The sequence below is a fragment of the Canis lupus genome, chromosome 3 (genome assembly GCF_003254725.2).
Source record: "Canis lupus dingo isolate Sandy chromosome 3, ASM325472v2, whole genome shotgun sequence".
Classification (NCBI taxonomy): Eukaryota; Metazoa; Chordata; class Mammalia; order Carnivora; family Canidae; genus Canis; species Canis lupus.
In genome coordinates this window covers 43,146,607-43,162,353 of record NC_064245.1, presented here as the reverse complement: position 1 = coordinate 43,162,353, position 15,747 = coordinate 43,146,607, and positions in this window count along the sequence as shown.

The window sequence follows — 15,747 nt, the reverse complement described above, 5'->3', positions numbered from 1 at the left end:
TTTTATGGAACATATTTATGTAAGACATTTTGGCAAATGTACTTTGATCTGTGACCAATCCAAACCTTTAGGGTAATGAGTTGTCCTATGAGGTACTCTACTCAACCAGAAAACATTTTTCTTATCTTCTTGACATATAAAGACCAAACTGGTAAATTTGTCTTTTTTTTCACTTCTATTTATAATTTCAGAAAACACTGTTATCCATATTCTCAATATTGCACATATTTGTTGTTTTAGCCCATATTTTAGTGAATATCTGTGAAAAAAATAATATCCACTGATTCACTTTGTCCTAAGAACACTAACATAATTGATATAGCAGGAGAAAATTTAATTATTAGGTAACATAATCCTATATTATGTCTGGGATTCCAATATTCTGACTATTCCCAGTGATACAAAACTCATTTCCAAATAAATTTTAGACAATTTAAAAAATTAGCATATGATTTCTATAGTCATTCTGTCACTCTGAAAACTAATGTGTAAAAAATATGATGAGTCTTTGAGCTTAGTCATTATAAAGAAACTTGTGAATTAGAACTTGTTTGAATTAGTCATGACTCTTATTAAATTATTAGCCAATGTATGAGAAAAATAAAATATAATTCTAAGACTTTTTTCTTATTTATTAGATATAAATATTGAATCCTAATAAACACAAGCATAGCTTAATTTATTGATAAATGGGTATCCAATGTGGTGGTGTCTCATTGCTGCTCTTAATTGGTGTGTTGATAATCAACAGCATTTTTGTGTGACAAATGGGTAAGTGAGGGACAGTTGAAAGCAAGGTGGCCTTGCAAATTGTGAGGCACTTTGGAATTTTTTTCTCCTTCTGTATTTAAACTAGATCTGAATAGGGACACCTGGGTGGTTCAGTGGTTGAGCATCTGCCTTTGGCTCAGGGCATGATCCCAGAGTCCCAGGATCAAGTCCCACATCAGGCTTCCTGCATGGAGCATGCTTCTCCCTCTGCCTATGTCTCTGCCTCTCTCTCTCTCTCTCGAATAATAAATAAAATGTTTTTTAAAATATAAATAAATAAACTAAATCTGAATACTAACATTTACACTTCTGAGAGGTATGTTTTTGTGTGTTTCTAACACTTAAACTGAGTGTGACTTGAAATAATAATGAAGTATATATTTAAGTCCTTTGTGAGAAAAAGTGTCATTAGAGGTCTATGGCGCATAGACCATGGCACATTATCAACTTTAGGAAATGTACCAATCATGTTAGTATGGTGACTTCTCAACAAAGACCCAGTCTGGGAAAGGGTATATAGCAAAATGTTTACCCTGGAAATAGAGTGAGAACAGTTAATGTTTGTGCTATTTGTAAGGGCTATCTGAAAGGAAAGGGGTGGATCCTGGCCCTTACTTCTAAATAATCACAGTCCAAATGGCCTCAGAGCAGTTTTGGTTCTGAAAACACTCCTGCTATATAATAAGGACAATCTTCAGATGAATATTGAACCTTCGGTAATATTATTAGGGCCCCTGGGGAGATGCATTGTTCAAGAACAGATGCTTTAGACAAAGGAAAAATAAGGGAGGGTATCTACGTAGTTTTGTTTAATTCACCAGAGTGACTCAACACTCAATTATGCTAGAGGAGTGTTGAATTTGAAAAACAGTATGTCTACCAACAACTTCTGACACCATTTTTTACAGAACATTAGCTAACTTTTCAGAGAAAAAGAAAGATCTAGCATACATGATTCATAATCCCCTGAAAAGAACCTCTGCATATCCAGATCAGCCTTGCAGAACTACTTCTTTTTTTTCTGAATTTCTCATATTTTCCTTTTCTTGTATCTTTACATATAGCCATTTCCAGAATATTTTCCCCTAAATTCTGTTTGGCCAGCTTTTAATGGTCAAGATTTTGCTCAAATATCACCTATATAATCTTGTCCTAGACCTTCTGAGAAACACCTTTCTCTGAGCTTCTCTCCTAGCACCTATGCCATCTCTTATCTAACTATAATTATTTCCTTATATGCATATTCTCTCCTGATATCATGAGTAGATAAATCATATGGCTATAATTTTTGCATTCTTAGAGCCCATGTTTGTAGTTCCATTGGCATTTGGTAAATGTTTATGAACAAATAAATGTATATATCCTTAAACACAGGTCACCTTCACTATATTAGAAGAACATGTGGATTGGTTGACATTGAAGTGGCCACCTGTGGAAATACAATCTGCTACACACTTAGATTTCTTTTTTTTTTTTTAAAGATTTTACTTATTTATTAATGAGAGACACACAGAGAGAGGCAGAGACACAGGCAGAGGGAGAAGCAGGCTCCATGCAGGGAGCCCGATGTGGGACTCGATCCCGGGTCCCCAGGATCATGCCCTGGGCTGAAGGCAGCACTAAACAGCTGAGCCACTAGGGCTGCCCCACACTTAGATTTCTTAAGGTGATAATGGTAAACTCACTAACTCCTTCCTTCCTTCCTTCCTTCCTTCCTTCCTTCCTTCCTTCCTTCCATCCTTCCCCTTTCCCTTCCCTCCTTCCCTCCTTCCTTTCCTCCTTTTAATAATTTGTTTTCCAAATCTTCACTGAATAGTTATTCTGTGTCAGGCCTTCTCAGAGAGTAAGAATAAAGAGGATTTAGAAGTGGTCTTAGAGCAACCACAATCTAGTAGGATTGAGCTGAGATATAAAGAGATCATTGTAAAATGCTATTTGAAGTACAAGAAGTATTGAAGAATATAGAGGATGGGCACATTGTGGAAATGATACACAATATTACTTCCATGGGAGACATGACACATGCAATATATCTTAAAAGATGAGCAAGCATGTATAAGACTAAAGTAAGAGAAAAGAACAACTAGGCAGATAGTGAAGAGAAAAAAACATGGAAGATGAAAAACAAATAACTGAAATTATTATGTGCATGCACAAGAAAATGTTAAGTTGTTTATTGTGTTGAAATATAAACAGTGAGTCATGGAGTGATAAAATACAATGCTGGCAAGATTGAAAGAAACAACATTGTGAACAATATTTTATGCCGTATCGAAGACTTTGATTTATTTCCTCATTCAATAACTTCTAAGCAATGACTCAACATAGTAAATTTGTTTTTGCTCAGTGAATGGTTAACTTGATGTGTAGGACAGAAGTAGTTGTAATCATTCACAAGAGAAATGAGGATGCAGAGTGGAAGAATTAGGAATTACAATTCAGGGGTTTGACTGGCTCAGTCCAGTAGAGCATCCAACCTCTTGATCTTGAAGGCCTGTGTTCAAGCCCCACTTGTGCATGGAACTTACTTTAAAAAAGGAATTGTGATTCAGATTTAAAGTATTCAGAACATAAATGTTTGCGGACTTGTTATTTTATTAGATGGAAGGAAAGAGAAAGAAGAATCAGGAATGATCTTTAATATTTTAGCTTGAATGACGGTAGATTTCAGTGGTGGTATAATTAAATTAGAAAAAGAAAGAAGAGCTGATTTTGAGAAAGTGAGAAGTTACTTTTGGGCATGAACTTGAGTGCCCGTGGCTTGTCTAAATGGAAAAATCTAGAAACAGGGAGATTTATAGGTCTGATGATTAGGGAAATAGTTTAGATTCCAGTGACAGGTCTGAGGGAAATCTAAACATTCAGGATAATCAAACCTTTGAAAGTGGATAAGATGAGTTAGGTAGAGAAGAAGAGCAATGAAATAAGCTAATTCTAGAGAATACCAACCTTTCAAGCTAATACACAAGGACGGGATGGAGAAAGTTTTGTCAATGATTTAAATAGTACAAGGAGAAATTCAAAAGGTCCAGAAAGTTAATTAAAATAAATATTCATTACATTTGGCAATTTACTGTAATGTAAGGTTAAGGAGAGTTGAGATATTAGGCTTCTTAATTGTTTTTTTTTTCATTGCTTTATCCTAAGTAGTATCTAGAATAATGCCAGGCATGTAGTCAGCTCTTAATATTTATTAGGAATTTGTTCATTGCTTTAGGAGTGAAAATTTCAATATAGCAATGGGGTCAAATGTCAGATGGGCCTGAAAGAAATTATATGGTAGAGCAGTCAACACTCTAGCAGTATAGACTCTTCTTCCTGGAATTTTAGAAGGTGATTAGAAGAGAGGGAACATTGAGAGGGCATGAAATACAATAAGAATTTTCATTTTAGGGAGTGGAAGCCTTGGAATTAGAGTAGTCCCCTCCCTTTATCTGTGAAGATTAGGTTCCAAGATCCCCAGTGGATGCTTGAAACCAAGGATAGCACCAACTCTATATATTTTTCCCTATACATCTACACCTATAATAACGTTTAATTTGTATAATATATACAGTAAGAAATCTGCAACAATAAGCTAAGAAGAAAATGAAACAATTATAACAATACTGTATCACAAAATTCATGTGAAAGTGGTCTCTGTCACTCTCAAAATATATTTTTTAAAAAATATTTATTTATTTATTTATTTATTTATTTATTTATTTATTTATTTATTTATTTATTTTAGGGAGAGAAAGAAAGAGGGAGTGGAAGATGGGCAGAGGGAGTGGGAGGGTGAATCCTCAAGCAGATTCCCCACTGAGTGCAGAGCCTGACCCCAGGTCCCAGAGATCCTAGGACCTTGAGATCATGACCTGAGCTGAAATAAAGAGTTGAATGGTCAACTGACTGAACCACTCAGGTGCCCCTCAAAATATCTTATTATACTGTACTTACCCTTCTTCTTGTGACAATATGATAAAATTCTCATATGAGATGCCATGAAGTGAATGCCATATTAGGCTGCTATTGACCTTCTGGCTATATGTGAGAAGGAGGAGCATCTACTTTCAGACCACGGTAGACCCCCCGAGTAACTGGAACCACAGCAAGTATAACTATGAATAAGAAGGTACCACTGTGTTTATAGACTGAGATGAGTCAGGGATTCTGGGAGAGGACATCCTGAGTATGGGACTACTATCACTGAAAAGGCAGAGAATAAAATCAAGAGCTCAAACAAGTGAATTTTTAACAGAGAGGGTGAGAACATCACATCATTTGAGAAATTAAAAAGGAAGAACATGATAAAGGGCAAACTTGCTGGTGGAAGAACACAGTACGGTATTGAGAACTCTTGAAGGCCTCTCTCTTTTCAATGAATGGGCTGAGAAAAGGGGAATAAAGTCAAGGACAATGCCTGAGCTGAGCAGAGTGGACAAGCTTTGTAGTAGACTTTGAGGGAGTTGCCCAATAAATGGGATTATTAGTGAGGCCAACTGATGTCAGAGCCATACATATTTATAGGGTTCCAAGCTGCAAAGTGCATGATTTGCTTTAATAACCTAGTACGTTCCAGGCAAAGTGCATAAAGGCATATTTTAAGAGCATTCTTTATTTGAGGTTTGGCTGCTTGTATTGGACATAAAGAAAGGAATGGACAGAGATAGAGCACTCTGAGAAGCTCTGTGGACCAGACAAGGAAGGGGGCAAAACATGCTGAGGCCAAAAAGAACATTTAGTGGAAATGAGGTTATAAGAAAAATGACATTCATCCCTCATCCTGCAATTGGCTATTGAAATTTAAAGGCCCAAGGTGAATCTACTGTAAGAGATGACAAATTTTAAAATGTGGCTTAGGTAGTGGAACAGAAGGGACATGAAGTAAAATGGTGGTAGGTATTTGGAGTTAGCCAGCCCACTCAAAAACATAAACTAGGCAAATGATAAGCATACTGTATAGACATGTTTTGGTAATTTCATAGATTTCAACCCATTTGAAGGAAGACAGCAAACAGGGTGACAAGAGGAGAAGCTAAAATAACTCACTTTCTCCCATAGCACAGAAGTGAGTTTCTAGCTCTTCATGTCTACACATGTGAATAAATATATTACTGGTTGGATCTGAGTAGCAGAAGCCATCATCTGGAGAGTACTTGTCTCTACGTAGAATTGCACCCAAAAGAGATCACATAACCTCATTAGTAACCCTCATGTCCATTTGTACACCGTGGGCAGGCTGCGGATTTCAGAAAATGGTGTCTTTTTTATATGAAGATATTAGCTAACCTCTAGAGTCTGTAATACTTTTGTACGATGACAGGAGCCTTTCTCGTTCCCTTCAGTTTTATCTTTCTGAGGCAATTTATAGGGAACAGCCTCTTAGCATTAGGAATCCTTCCAGGTTTCTTGAGGCACTGAGGTCTATGAAGCATTCAAAATTAGTCTGTGATGGGAGCTGTTTTAACCCCGTAAAGATATGCCCTCAGATTTTACTCCACATTTTTTCCCCTTTAAAAAACACTGGCCATAAAAATGTTTAATTGGCCGGAAGTCTCTCCAGAGGCACAGCGTTTCATTAACTCAAGGAGACATCAGAGACATTTTAAGAGATAAATCTGACCTGACGAACGCTAACATTTTGTAAGATTAGAAGCCTAGACTATAAAAGCAGTTTGCCGGGACATACATTTATAGCTTTGACTTGATGGACTTCTATCTTCTCCTTCTGTGGGTGAAGTCTTTTCCTTCCCTCATACGAACCACATGAAAAAGGTAAACAATTAAAATTGAAGAGAGATCCCATCCCATGTTTCTGAGAAATTAGTGGAAGCAGTTGCTGCGCTTGCCATTTTCTCTTAAGGATGCCCTGAAATCTAGCGCTGTCTTTAATGTCAGCTGCATGTGACGGTCTCCGTAGAAAGGTGATCAAAAGGACTCTCCTGGCTTAGGTGCCCTTTGTCTCAGAGGAAGGTGATCCATAGCATCTGGAGATGATGGAACGCATGATTAACATTACCACAGAGAATGATTAATATCTTCTTAAAGCACCTACTTCCAGATTATCCATCATTTCATTAGAGTGAAAAAAGTTCCCTGTGAAAAGGGGCTGGCCCTCTGAACCATGAATAACTCACCCACCCCTTGACATGTTTACTAATTGAGTAGCAGAGCGGGCTTAATACTTTAATATATTTATACTAAGCAAATTATGACTTTTTTTTTTCAATACTCAGGGTGAGTTCGAGATTGTAGTGAAATAACAAAGTGCTTTTGTTTGGCAATTAAAGGTCATTTTATGATTAATACTAAACTTAACCCTTATTCTTGACAGAAAGCATTAATTTTTTTGTCATAAACCATTGACCAGATTTCTTCTGAGGGATTTTTGCTATGCAATATTGGTTAATTTGCACTGTAGATGTGACATTTAAAAGATTCCTCATTAACCAGAGCCTTTGGAAGCATCTAGTTTTAGCATGAGTCCCGAGTCCATGAATTTATTTAGTGTTTTACTTAAAGAGAGATTATGTATTCAGGAGAAGAAAGTGCAGGGATGAAGTCAGATTTTCTGTAATTCCTTCATTCCCACTGCAGAATGAAATATCTCCTCAATGTAGTGGCAGTGCTTCCAAATACTGAGCTTCCTATAAGAGTCTTAAAAATATAATGTTAATAAGATAATGAAAGCCATTTCAATTTTTGGGGCTCTCTTAGGTGGAGAATCAAGGAAATCATTTGTACAAGTCAAATAAGAGATCAGTTTTTTATTTACTGAACTCAAAATATCTATTTCTGTTTCTGTGTCAATAACTTGATAATAGGCCTTTTTACCCTACTTTGATTAGGTAAAAATTCTAGAAAAATGTCAAGTTCATATTTGTTCTCAATAACTATGTCTATACTGCCGGATTCCCAACACCTTGGACTGGCTTAAGGTCTTGCTTTTCCACACATAATTCTGGTTCATAAGAATATGTCACAGCATATGGAGAAATATCCTTAATAAGATGACTTTGAGAAGCTTCAGGAACCAGTCAGTATGGGCAATGATATGTTCTTGGAGCCTAAAGGTGAGCACCAAGGTGAGAGTTTAGGTTACCATCGCTCTGCTAATGGGCTGTGTGACTTCGAGTGTGTCACTTGTAGTCTCTTAGTACACTATAAACTGAAAGCTTAGGCTAAATTATCACTTAAATTATTACTTAGACTAAATTATTAATGATACAGATTCACTGAACAATTTTGGTAATTTTTACCAAATTCTCTTATGTTAGATCTTTTTTTTTTTTTAAATTTTTATTTATTTATGATAGTCACATATTGAGAGAGAGAGAGAGAGAGGCAGAGACATAGGCAGAGGGAGAAGCAGGCTCCATACACCAGGAGCCCGACGTGGGATTCGATCCCGGGTCTCCAGGATCGCACCCTGGGCCAAAGGCAGGCGCTAAACCACTGCGCCACTCAGGGATCCCAATTCTCTTATGTTAGATCTTATAGTAAATAAATTCTTCTTGTATTTCCAACAGGATAACTCATTTTGATGTCATGCTAAACAAATATTACATCTTATTTATGTAATGTGCACATGGAAATATACATATTATAAAGCCTCAATTCTCAGAAAAGAAATTACCTTACCCTTTAATTAAAGTGTCACTTATACATTTTATGTAAATTTTGTGAAATGAACCAACTGATTAGAAATACTTTTATTTCAGAGGAGGGTCAAAAAAAATGCTAGAGGACACACTTTATCTCTCATTTCTACAAATAAAATGTTTTGTTGCTGCAATAATCAAAAATACCGTGCATTATTAAAACCAAATTCAAATGTGCCTACTACAGTGCCCAGTTCCTACCAAAACTTGGCAACAGAGTCAATGCCATTTCCTAAGTAATCATAAAAATCCTATTCTGTGGGACTTTTGGAAACATGAATTAAAAACAAACATACATATTCAAGTGCTTATTAGAAATGCCAGGCTACATGAAGTTAAATCAATTTCTTTATGAAAGGAGTTTTAAGATCTTTGTGAATTTTTAAAAAGGTGATAGGGTTCATAATCTTTCCAAACAAATTTGGTAATAAAATAGATTGATGGATTTATTTATTTATATTTAGTATTCAGACCAATACTAAGGAAAAATAATTGCATAAACACAAATAGGCATAAATGTGCATATAAATATATTGATTTTTATGTTTCCTTTTATAAGCATAGTTATAGGTAATGACTGATGCTATTTAAAGATTATGACTAAAATAGTGAGTCAGGAAATATTTTCTGTAAGTGTGAATAAATGAATGACCCAAATATAGACATAAAATCTGACAAGAATGGCTGTGGGACAAAATGTAGATATAGTGTAGGGTAGGTTGAATGATTCATTATTTATAGCTACATCCTTTGATAGTCTACTGATACAAATATATCTAACTGAGTCTAGTATAAGAGAGTGAGGTGGGAGTTTGTCCATTGGCCTTATCTTCAGTGAGCACATTCCAGTGACCTGGGCAGAGTGGTGGCATTAAGGTCTTGTCAAGGGACACCTGGGTAGCTCAAATGGTTAAACAACCAATTCATGATTCCGGCTCAGGTCAGACTTCTTTTCATGTTTTGGCAAAGTTTCAGAAAATAGTGAGAGGAGGTGCTATAAAATCTTTAGAAGAGGATTATATAGATAACTATACTCTGGCCAGATGAGGTGGTCTTGGCACAGTTTTATTGTGCCCGTAAAAACTCGTACTCTAAACATCTGTTTCTTGGCCAGAAGAAGCCACCCTGATACTCAGGTTATTGGTCCTATGTGGCTGGTTCTGTGTATAACTAGGATATGTCATTTAAACAAATTATGTTTATGATTACTTAAAGAATGTCTTTCTTTTGTTCTACTATGGCCTAAAATCTCTATAGAGGCAGAGTATCTCATTAACTCAGAGGCATCAAAGACCTTAGGAAGAGCTCGATCTGCCCTGAGATGAAGTGTCACTTCAAATGTTCCAGATCTTTTGAGATTAAGTGTCAAATACTCGCATGCCAGGAACTGAAGTACAGGGATATGGGTTCTATGGCCAGTTCAAAATCTGGCTCTTCCACCTACTACCTATGCATTTGGTCAGTTTTACCACCAGATGTATGATTTAGCCTTGGTACTCAGTATGTGGTCTATGAATGAGTGGCATTGACCTCAGCTGAGAGCTCATTACAAATGCAGAATCTCAGCCCATACCCAAGACCTGCTAAACAAGAATCAGCATTTTAACAAGATATCAAGTTATTCATGTATACGTCAGAGTTTGGGAAGCCCCTTTGGAGATGATAATGTGGAAAATATTCTGGAAGTCACGTGTTAAAGACTCAGGCAAAATATAACCTATGATACACAAGAAATGCATGGTTATAATATTAGGTTTTGACTACTGAGATGAAATCATTGAAGATCTTTCAACTATTAGATAATGTCATGTCTCCAATATTTTTCATATGCTCAGGAATAGGACACCCTTGTCACCTCGTGTTGGATTCTATTGTAAACTTTATATCTCAGGATTTCTCTTCTCCTTCTTACCTTCTGACATTGTGTCCCATTCTTTGGGATTCATCACCATATCTCCATAGAGTATAAGTAACAGTCCTAATTAGTTATTTGATCTTTAATTTTTTAAAAATTTACATAGTTTTCTTCCCTTTTTTTCAGTTCTAGAATTTCAATGTTAAGCCAACTTTTATAAAAATGGCTTTCAGTTCACCATGTTTAAAATCACTATCCAATAAACCAATAACTGTGTTTGGATTGATCTTCCTTCTGTAATCCTTTTATATAGCATCATTTCAGTGCTGTAGCATGCTAGGAAGACATTTTTGTTGGCCTTACAAACATTGTAGTGAGGGAAGGAACCCCATGATAAAAGAAATGTGACAGTTATATTTGTCCCAGGGCAGAAAGTTCCCCCTGCCTTCCACCAGTGAAATAGGAGACATGAGAACATATCCTTTTGCTTTTCACTATAGCCAGTCAATGTGTGTGATGTGTGTGTGTGTGTGTGTGTGTGTGTGTGTGGAGAGAGAGAGAGACAGAATTACAGCTGAGAATCTTTGCAAATCCTTAAATATAAGGAAAGAGAAAATCAGAAAAGAAAAAAAAAAAAGACAAGAAAAAGCTGGCCAAAACCTTTTGAAAAGAGGGACAAAAGAGATGTTGAGCGAGAAGGAGAGCAAATAAATAACCAAAGGCAAACTCTTACCAAAAGTTGTTTCTTTGTTTTTGTTTTCTGTTTTTTAAAGATTTTATTTTTTTATTTGAGAAAGAGAGAGAGAATGAGAGAGCATGAGGTGGGGAGGGACAGTGGGAGAGGTAAAGGGAGAAGCGGCTCCTCACTGAGCAGGGAGCCCCATAAGGGACTTGATCCCAGGACCCCAAGATCATGACCTGAGCCAAAGGCAGACACTTAACCAGCTGAGCCACCCAGACACCCCTGCTTGTTTGTCTGTTTGTTTTAATCACTGAAGAATCAGTTTGATTTGATGAGAAGAGTAGAGATTTGTGAGTCCTGGGCCCCTGTAGCACCTATTAGCTATGTAACTTTGAGCAAGTTACCTGACTTCCCTGGACCTCATCCTTACCATATGAAGAAGAGGAAATTAACCCCCATTACCGCAGGGTGATCTGAGTGCTAAATAAAGTTCTGTGTTAATCACACAGCAGTCATACGGTAAATACCACAATTCTTCAAGATCACTCACTGTTTCTGGAGTGGCATCTATATATATATATATATATCCCTCAAAGATTCAACTCTAGCTGGTCTCTACTCCTCAAGATCATGGCCACTGGGGCTTAAAGGCAGGTGCGAGAAGGCCCTAAGCATTACTTAAGTTTAAAAGACCTCTGGCCAGTTCAAGTTCCTCCCCACATGCATATCCAGCCTCAAGCACTCTCCCTCGGGTGGCTATTTGTCCTCCTCTTTGCCCTCTCTGCTCCGTTGCAATCATCCCGGATTTTCCCTCTCTGCAACTGCTGTCCAGACCAGCTGCATCCACTACATCTTCAGCAGTGGACCGAGAAGGGTATTAATCATATTTTTGAGGAGGACACTCTGCTATTTATCTCCCTGACACCTCCAGCGATGGGCCGCCAGGCCTGCCCACAGTCCATTGACTGGTGAGATTACACATTACCTTGCTCCATTGCCTCTCCCTACCCTCTCCATTGACTGGCTGTTCAACAGTGGAGTTGTGTTTGTTCAATCAGACATAATTTATACCTTTTTTGTTCTTTCTGGAGATTGCATGTTAATTTTTAGTTGAAGTGCAGCATTTTTGGTCTCATTTCAGGTTAAGCAAAACTGAGATGGAAGATGTTAAAAATTCTTCCCCTACTGCCACCCAGCTAGCTACTGTGGGAATTAGGGGGACATGTGGGCTTCCACCAGTAGCTGCATTCACTGAATGTATGATTGGGTTTCCCAGCTCCCATGTTTTGTTGCAAATTGTGTACAAATGTGCATAGCCTCTGCCTCAGAGTTTAGATCTCAGCAGAGAAGTAGCCCATCCTCTGCCTGCTTCCATGCTTCTATATAATTCTTTGCTTCCTTTATGCATAATCTTCTGGTTTGTTTGCCTTATGCATCCCGTAGCTTAATTTGCCACTTATCCTCTCACTCCTTAACCCTCTTATTTTATTCTAAAATGCAAAAGAAGGGGGAGGGTAGCTGGACTGCTTAATAACCACAATAATCCAAATATGTAAATAGCATTAATAATTAAAGTAATTACTGATTAGCTAATCAGTAAGTTCAATAATAAACTGGCTGCAGAGGGACAAAAGGCTCTGCCACTGTACACCAAAGTGACTTAGTTCTTTGTTTTCAAAAGCATTGTTCTTTTGAATTCATTCCCATTTCCATCATTAATAATGGGCTCAAAAATCTGCCTGAAGATGCTGATGAGGCAAATTAAAGAAAAGAAAGGACACATTCCATCAAGAGTTCTCTGAATTGTTCTTGCATTTATTCAGCAAGAAACTATGATACCCCTACTATGTGCTAAGTGCCGTGGGAGCAGCTGAATTTATTCTGTTCTGAGGTGTGCGCATGTGTGTGCACACACGGCCTTATTTAGTTATTTGCTTAGTTACTATAGAATGGCACAATGGTTTTCAATCTTAATCTACACATAGAAACACAAAACTTCCAAACACTCTTCATTATATTGCATGGCTTGTATGCCGTACATGAGAAGGTAGACAATTCCACCAGTTGGCTTGTGCTTAGTAGCACTGAACATAGTTGAGGACCAGTGGACAGAGCACTGGATTGAGAGCCAGATCTGATCACATCAGAATCCTGATTCTCCATAATGGATATGTACTTTTGGTTCTCTAATCCCTATGAACTTTAGTTCTCACTTCTAAAACCTAGGGATAATACCAACAATTTAGTGGACTGTAATGAGAGCAAATTACAATAAATGCTTTAAAGGGTGCCTGGGTGTCTCAGTCAGTTAAGTGTCTGCCTTCAGCTCAAGTCATGATCTCAGAGTCTTGGGATCTAGCCTCTTGTGGGGATCTTCTGCTTCTCCCTCTCCGTCTGTCCCTCCCCCTCACTCATGCTTGCTCACCCTCTCTCTCTCTAGCTATCTCAAATAAATAAATCTTTTAATAAAATTCAAAAATGCTTAAAGAGTTGGACATATAGAAAATTCATTCAACTCATGTCAACTTGGGGTCATTACAACCTTTATTAGTGAATGGAAACAGATCAATCTTCAAAGAAACATTTGGTTATATATACAATATCAAGCATGCCCATTTTATAGAAAACCTTGGGAAATACACTGTATCATGTATATGTGCTGAGCACATTTGACATTAGTCCCTGATGTGCCTACTGTCTCAGTATGGAAGCATCTTGAGTGGTTCTGCTAGGTAGATTGGTTCCTCCATGGCTGTCCCCTTTGGGCATAATCTATGGTGTCCTCCATTGTTTTGCGAATCAACCCTTTTCCCTCATTTTCAGGCTCCTAGTGTGTCAAAATTGTTTTTCTTCTGATGGTTCCTCCAATCTCACATTTTATTTGTAATTATAACTGTATCACAACGTTACTCTTGCAGCCATATACATACCCCCACATCATTATTTATATCATTATCTATCATTTTTGAGGTATCAGAAGGAGAAAATCAATGCAAGGGCTGAGTGAACATTCTCAAATCAAAACCCACCATTCTGGATCTTCATAGCTACACTATATTGATGTCCTACCTAATTACAGGCTAGAACCTACTAGTGTGGATGGATCTTCAGGACCAAATCACATTCCGTGGAAGGTAATGTATTGGAGTTAATCCACTTTCTCATAAATCTTGGCTGCACCCCTTGTTATGTGATCCTGATGACTTTTCTAAACTTCAGGTTTTTCTTGTATGTCAAAAAAATACAAATGTCAGTTCTGCTTTTCATTGTTGTGAGGACTAAATGAAGTAACATGTAAAAGCACCTAGCAGATTGTAGGGCTCCACTAAGCACTATTTTCTTTCTTTTCTTCCTCTTTCCCTTCTTTCTTTCTGTTTGTCTTTCTTCTTTCTTTCTTTCTTCTTTCTTTCTTTTCTTTCTTTCTTCCTTCCTCCTTCCTTCTTCCTCCTTCCTCCTTCCTTCCTTCCTTCCTTTCTTTCTTTCTTTCTTCTTTCTTCCTTCCTTCCTTCCTTCCTTCCTTCCTTCCTTCCTTCCTTCCTTCTTCCTTCCTTCCTTCCTTCTTTCTTTCTTTCTTTCTTTCTTTCTTTCTTATTCTTATTCTTATTTCTTTCTTTCTCTCTTTCCTCCCTTCCTCCCTTCCTTCTTTCTATCCTTTCTTCTTTCTGCCTTGCCTTTGTTATGGTAGGTAAACAATATTGGGTACTGAAAAGGCTGTGAGATTTGGAATAAAAATTTTTTTCTTCAAATCTTGTATTCTTCAATTACTTTAGACAAATTATTGGACACTTCTGATCTCAGTTTTATGATCTCTAATATGGGCATAGTAGTGCCTACTTTCTGAGGTGATGAGAAAATTAAATTCGATGTGGGTCTGACACCCATCATTTTCTCCATAGGGAAATCATATGTTGTCTCAACTTTCCTCTCTATTTCTCAAGAAGAAATCTGAATAGAGCTTCCACTCCCATCTCATTTCTTAGTGATCCAGTTAAGTAATCAAACATCTTAAAAATAGAAGTTGTGTTGGGCAAGCTCATCTAAGAGGGATAGAGTATTATAAGAGCTCCTTCTACATTGTTTCTTTTGAGATCTTAGTGAATGGAAGGCCATACAATAAAGAATTGATGGGCCTTCCACACAACGTAACTGGGAAGATAAGAACTGCTGCTCTTCTCTGGCCTTCTGGGTCATTCACACCTCTGGCTTTCTCCCACAACTGCCCATTTTATTTTCTTTCCTGTTTATGTATTCTGTCTACTTCCTCTTGCATCTCATAATTCAAACTTAAAAAAAAAAATTGACTGACATCACTCAACACCTTCAGGGAAGAACTCTACATGTCCTGGGACTTTTACAAGCTTATTAATGAGCTCTCACTGGGGAGGGGTAATCCAATCAGCACTCATCCCCTTAGCAGAGACTGATTGAGAACATTCTCTGTCCAGGGGTGAATGGGACAGTTTCAATCAGAAGTAAAAGTTGAGACTGACAGGCAAATTGACATCCAGCCACTCCAGCCACTTGTATATTTTTTACCAATGAAATAAATTGGTCTCTGGTCTGTGTTACTACCTTTGAAAACTCTATATAGGTGAGACCAAGGTAAATAGAGAAAGCTGGGAGAGAAAAAGGAGAGAGAAATTTAAAAAATTATTCCAATAGAAGCCCAAAGAAAATCTTTTGACGATGTCACATAATTTTCTCTAGAACACCAGCAGAATCTCTGCCAATTAACTTTAGTTTAGAAGAAATTTTTCCAGACTTGGTTGTGTCTCTGCTGGCAGAGATAACATCTA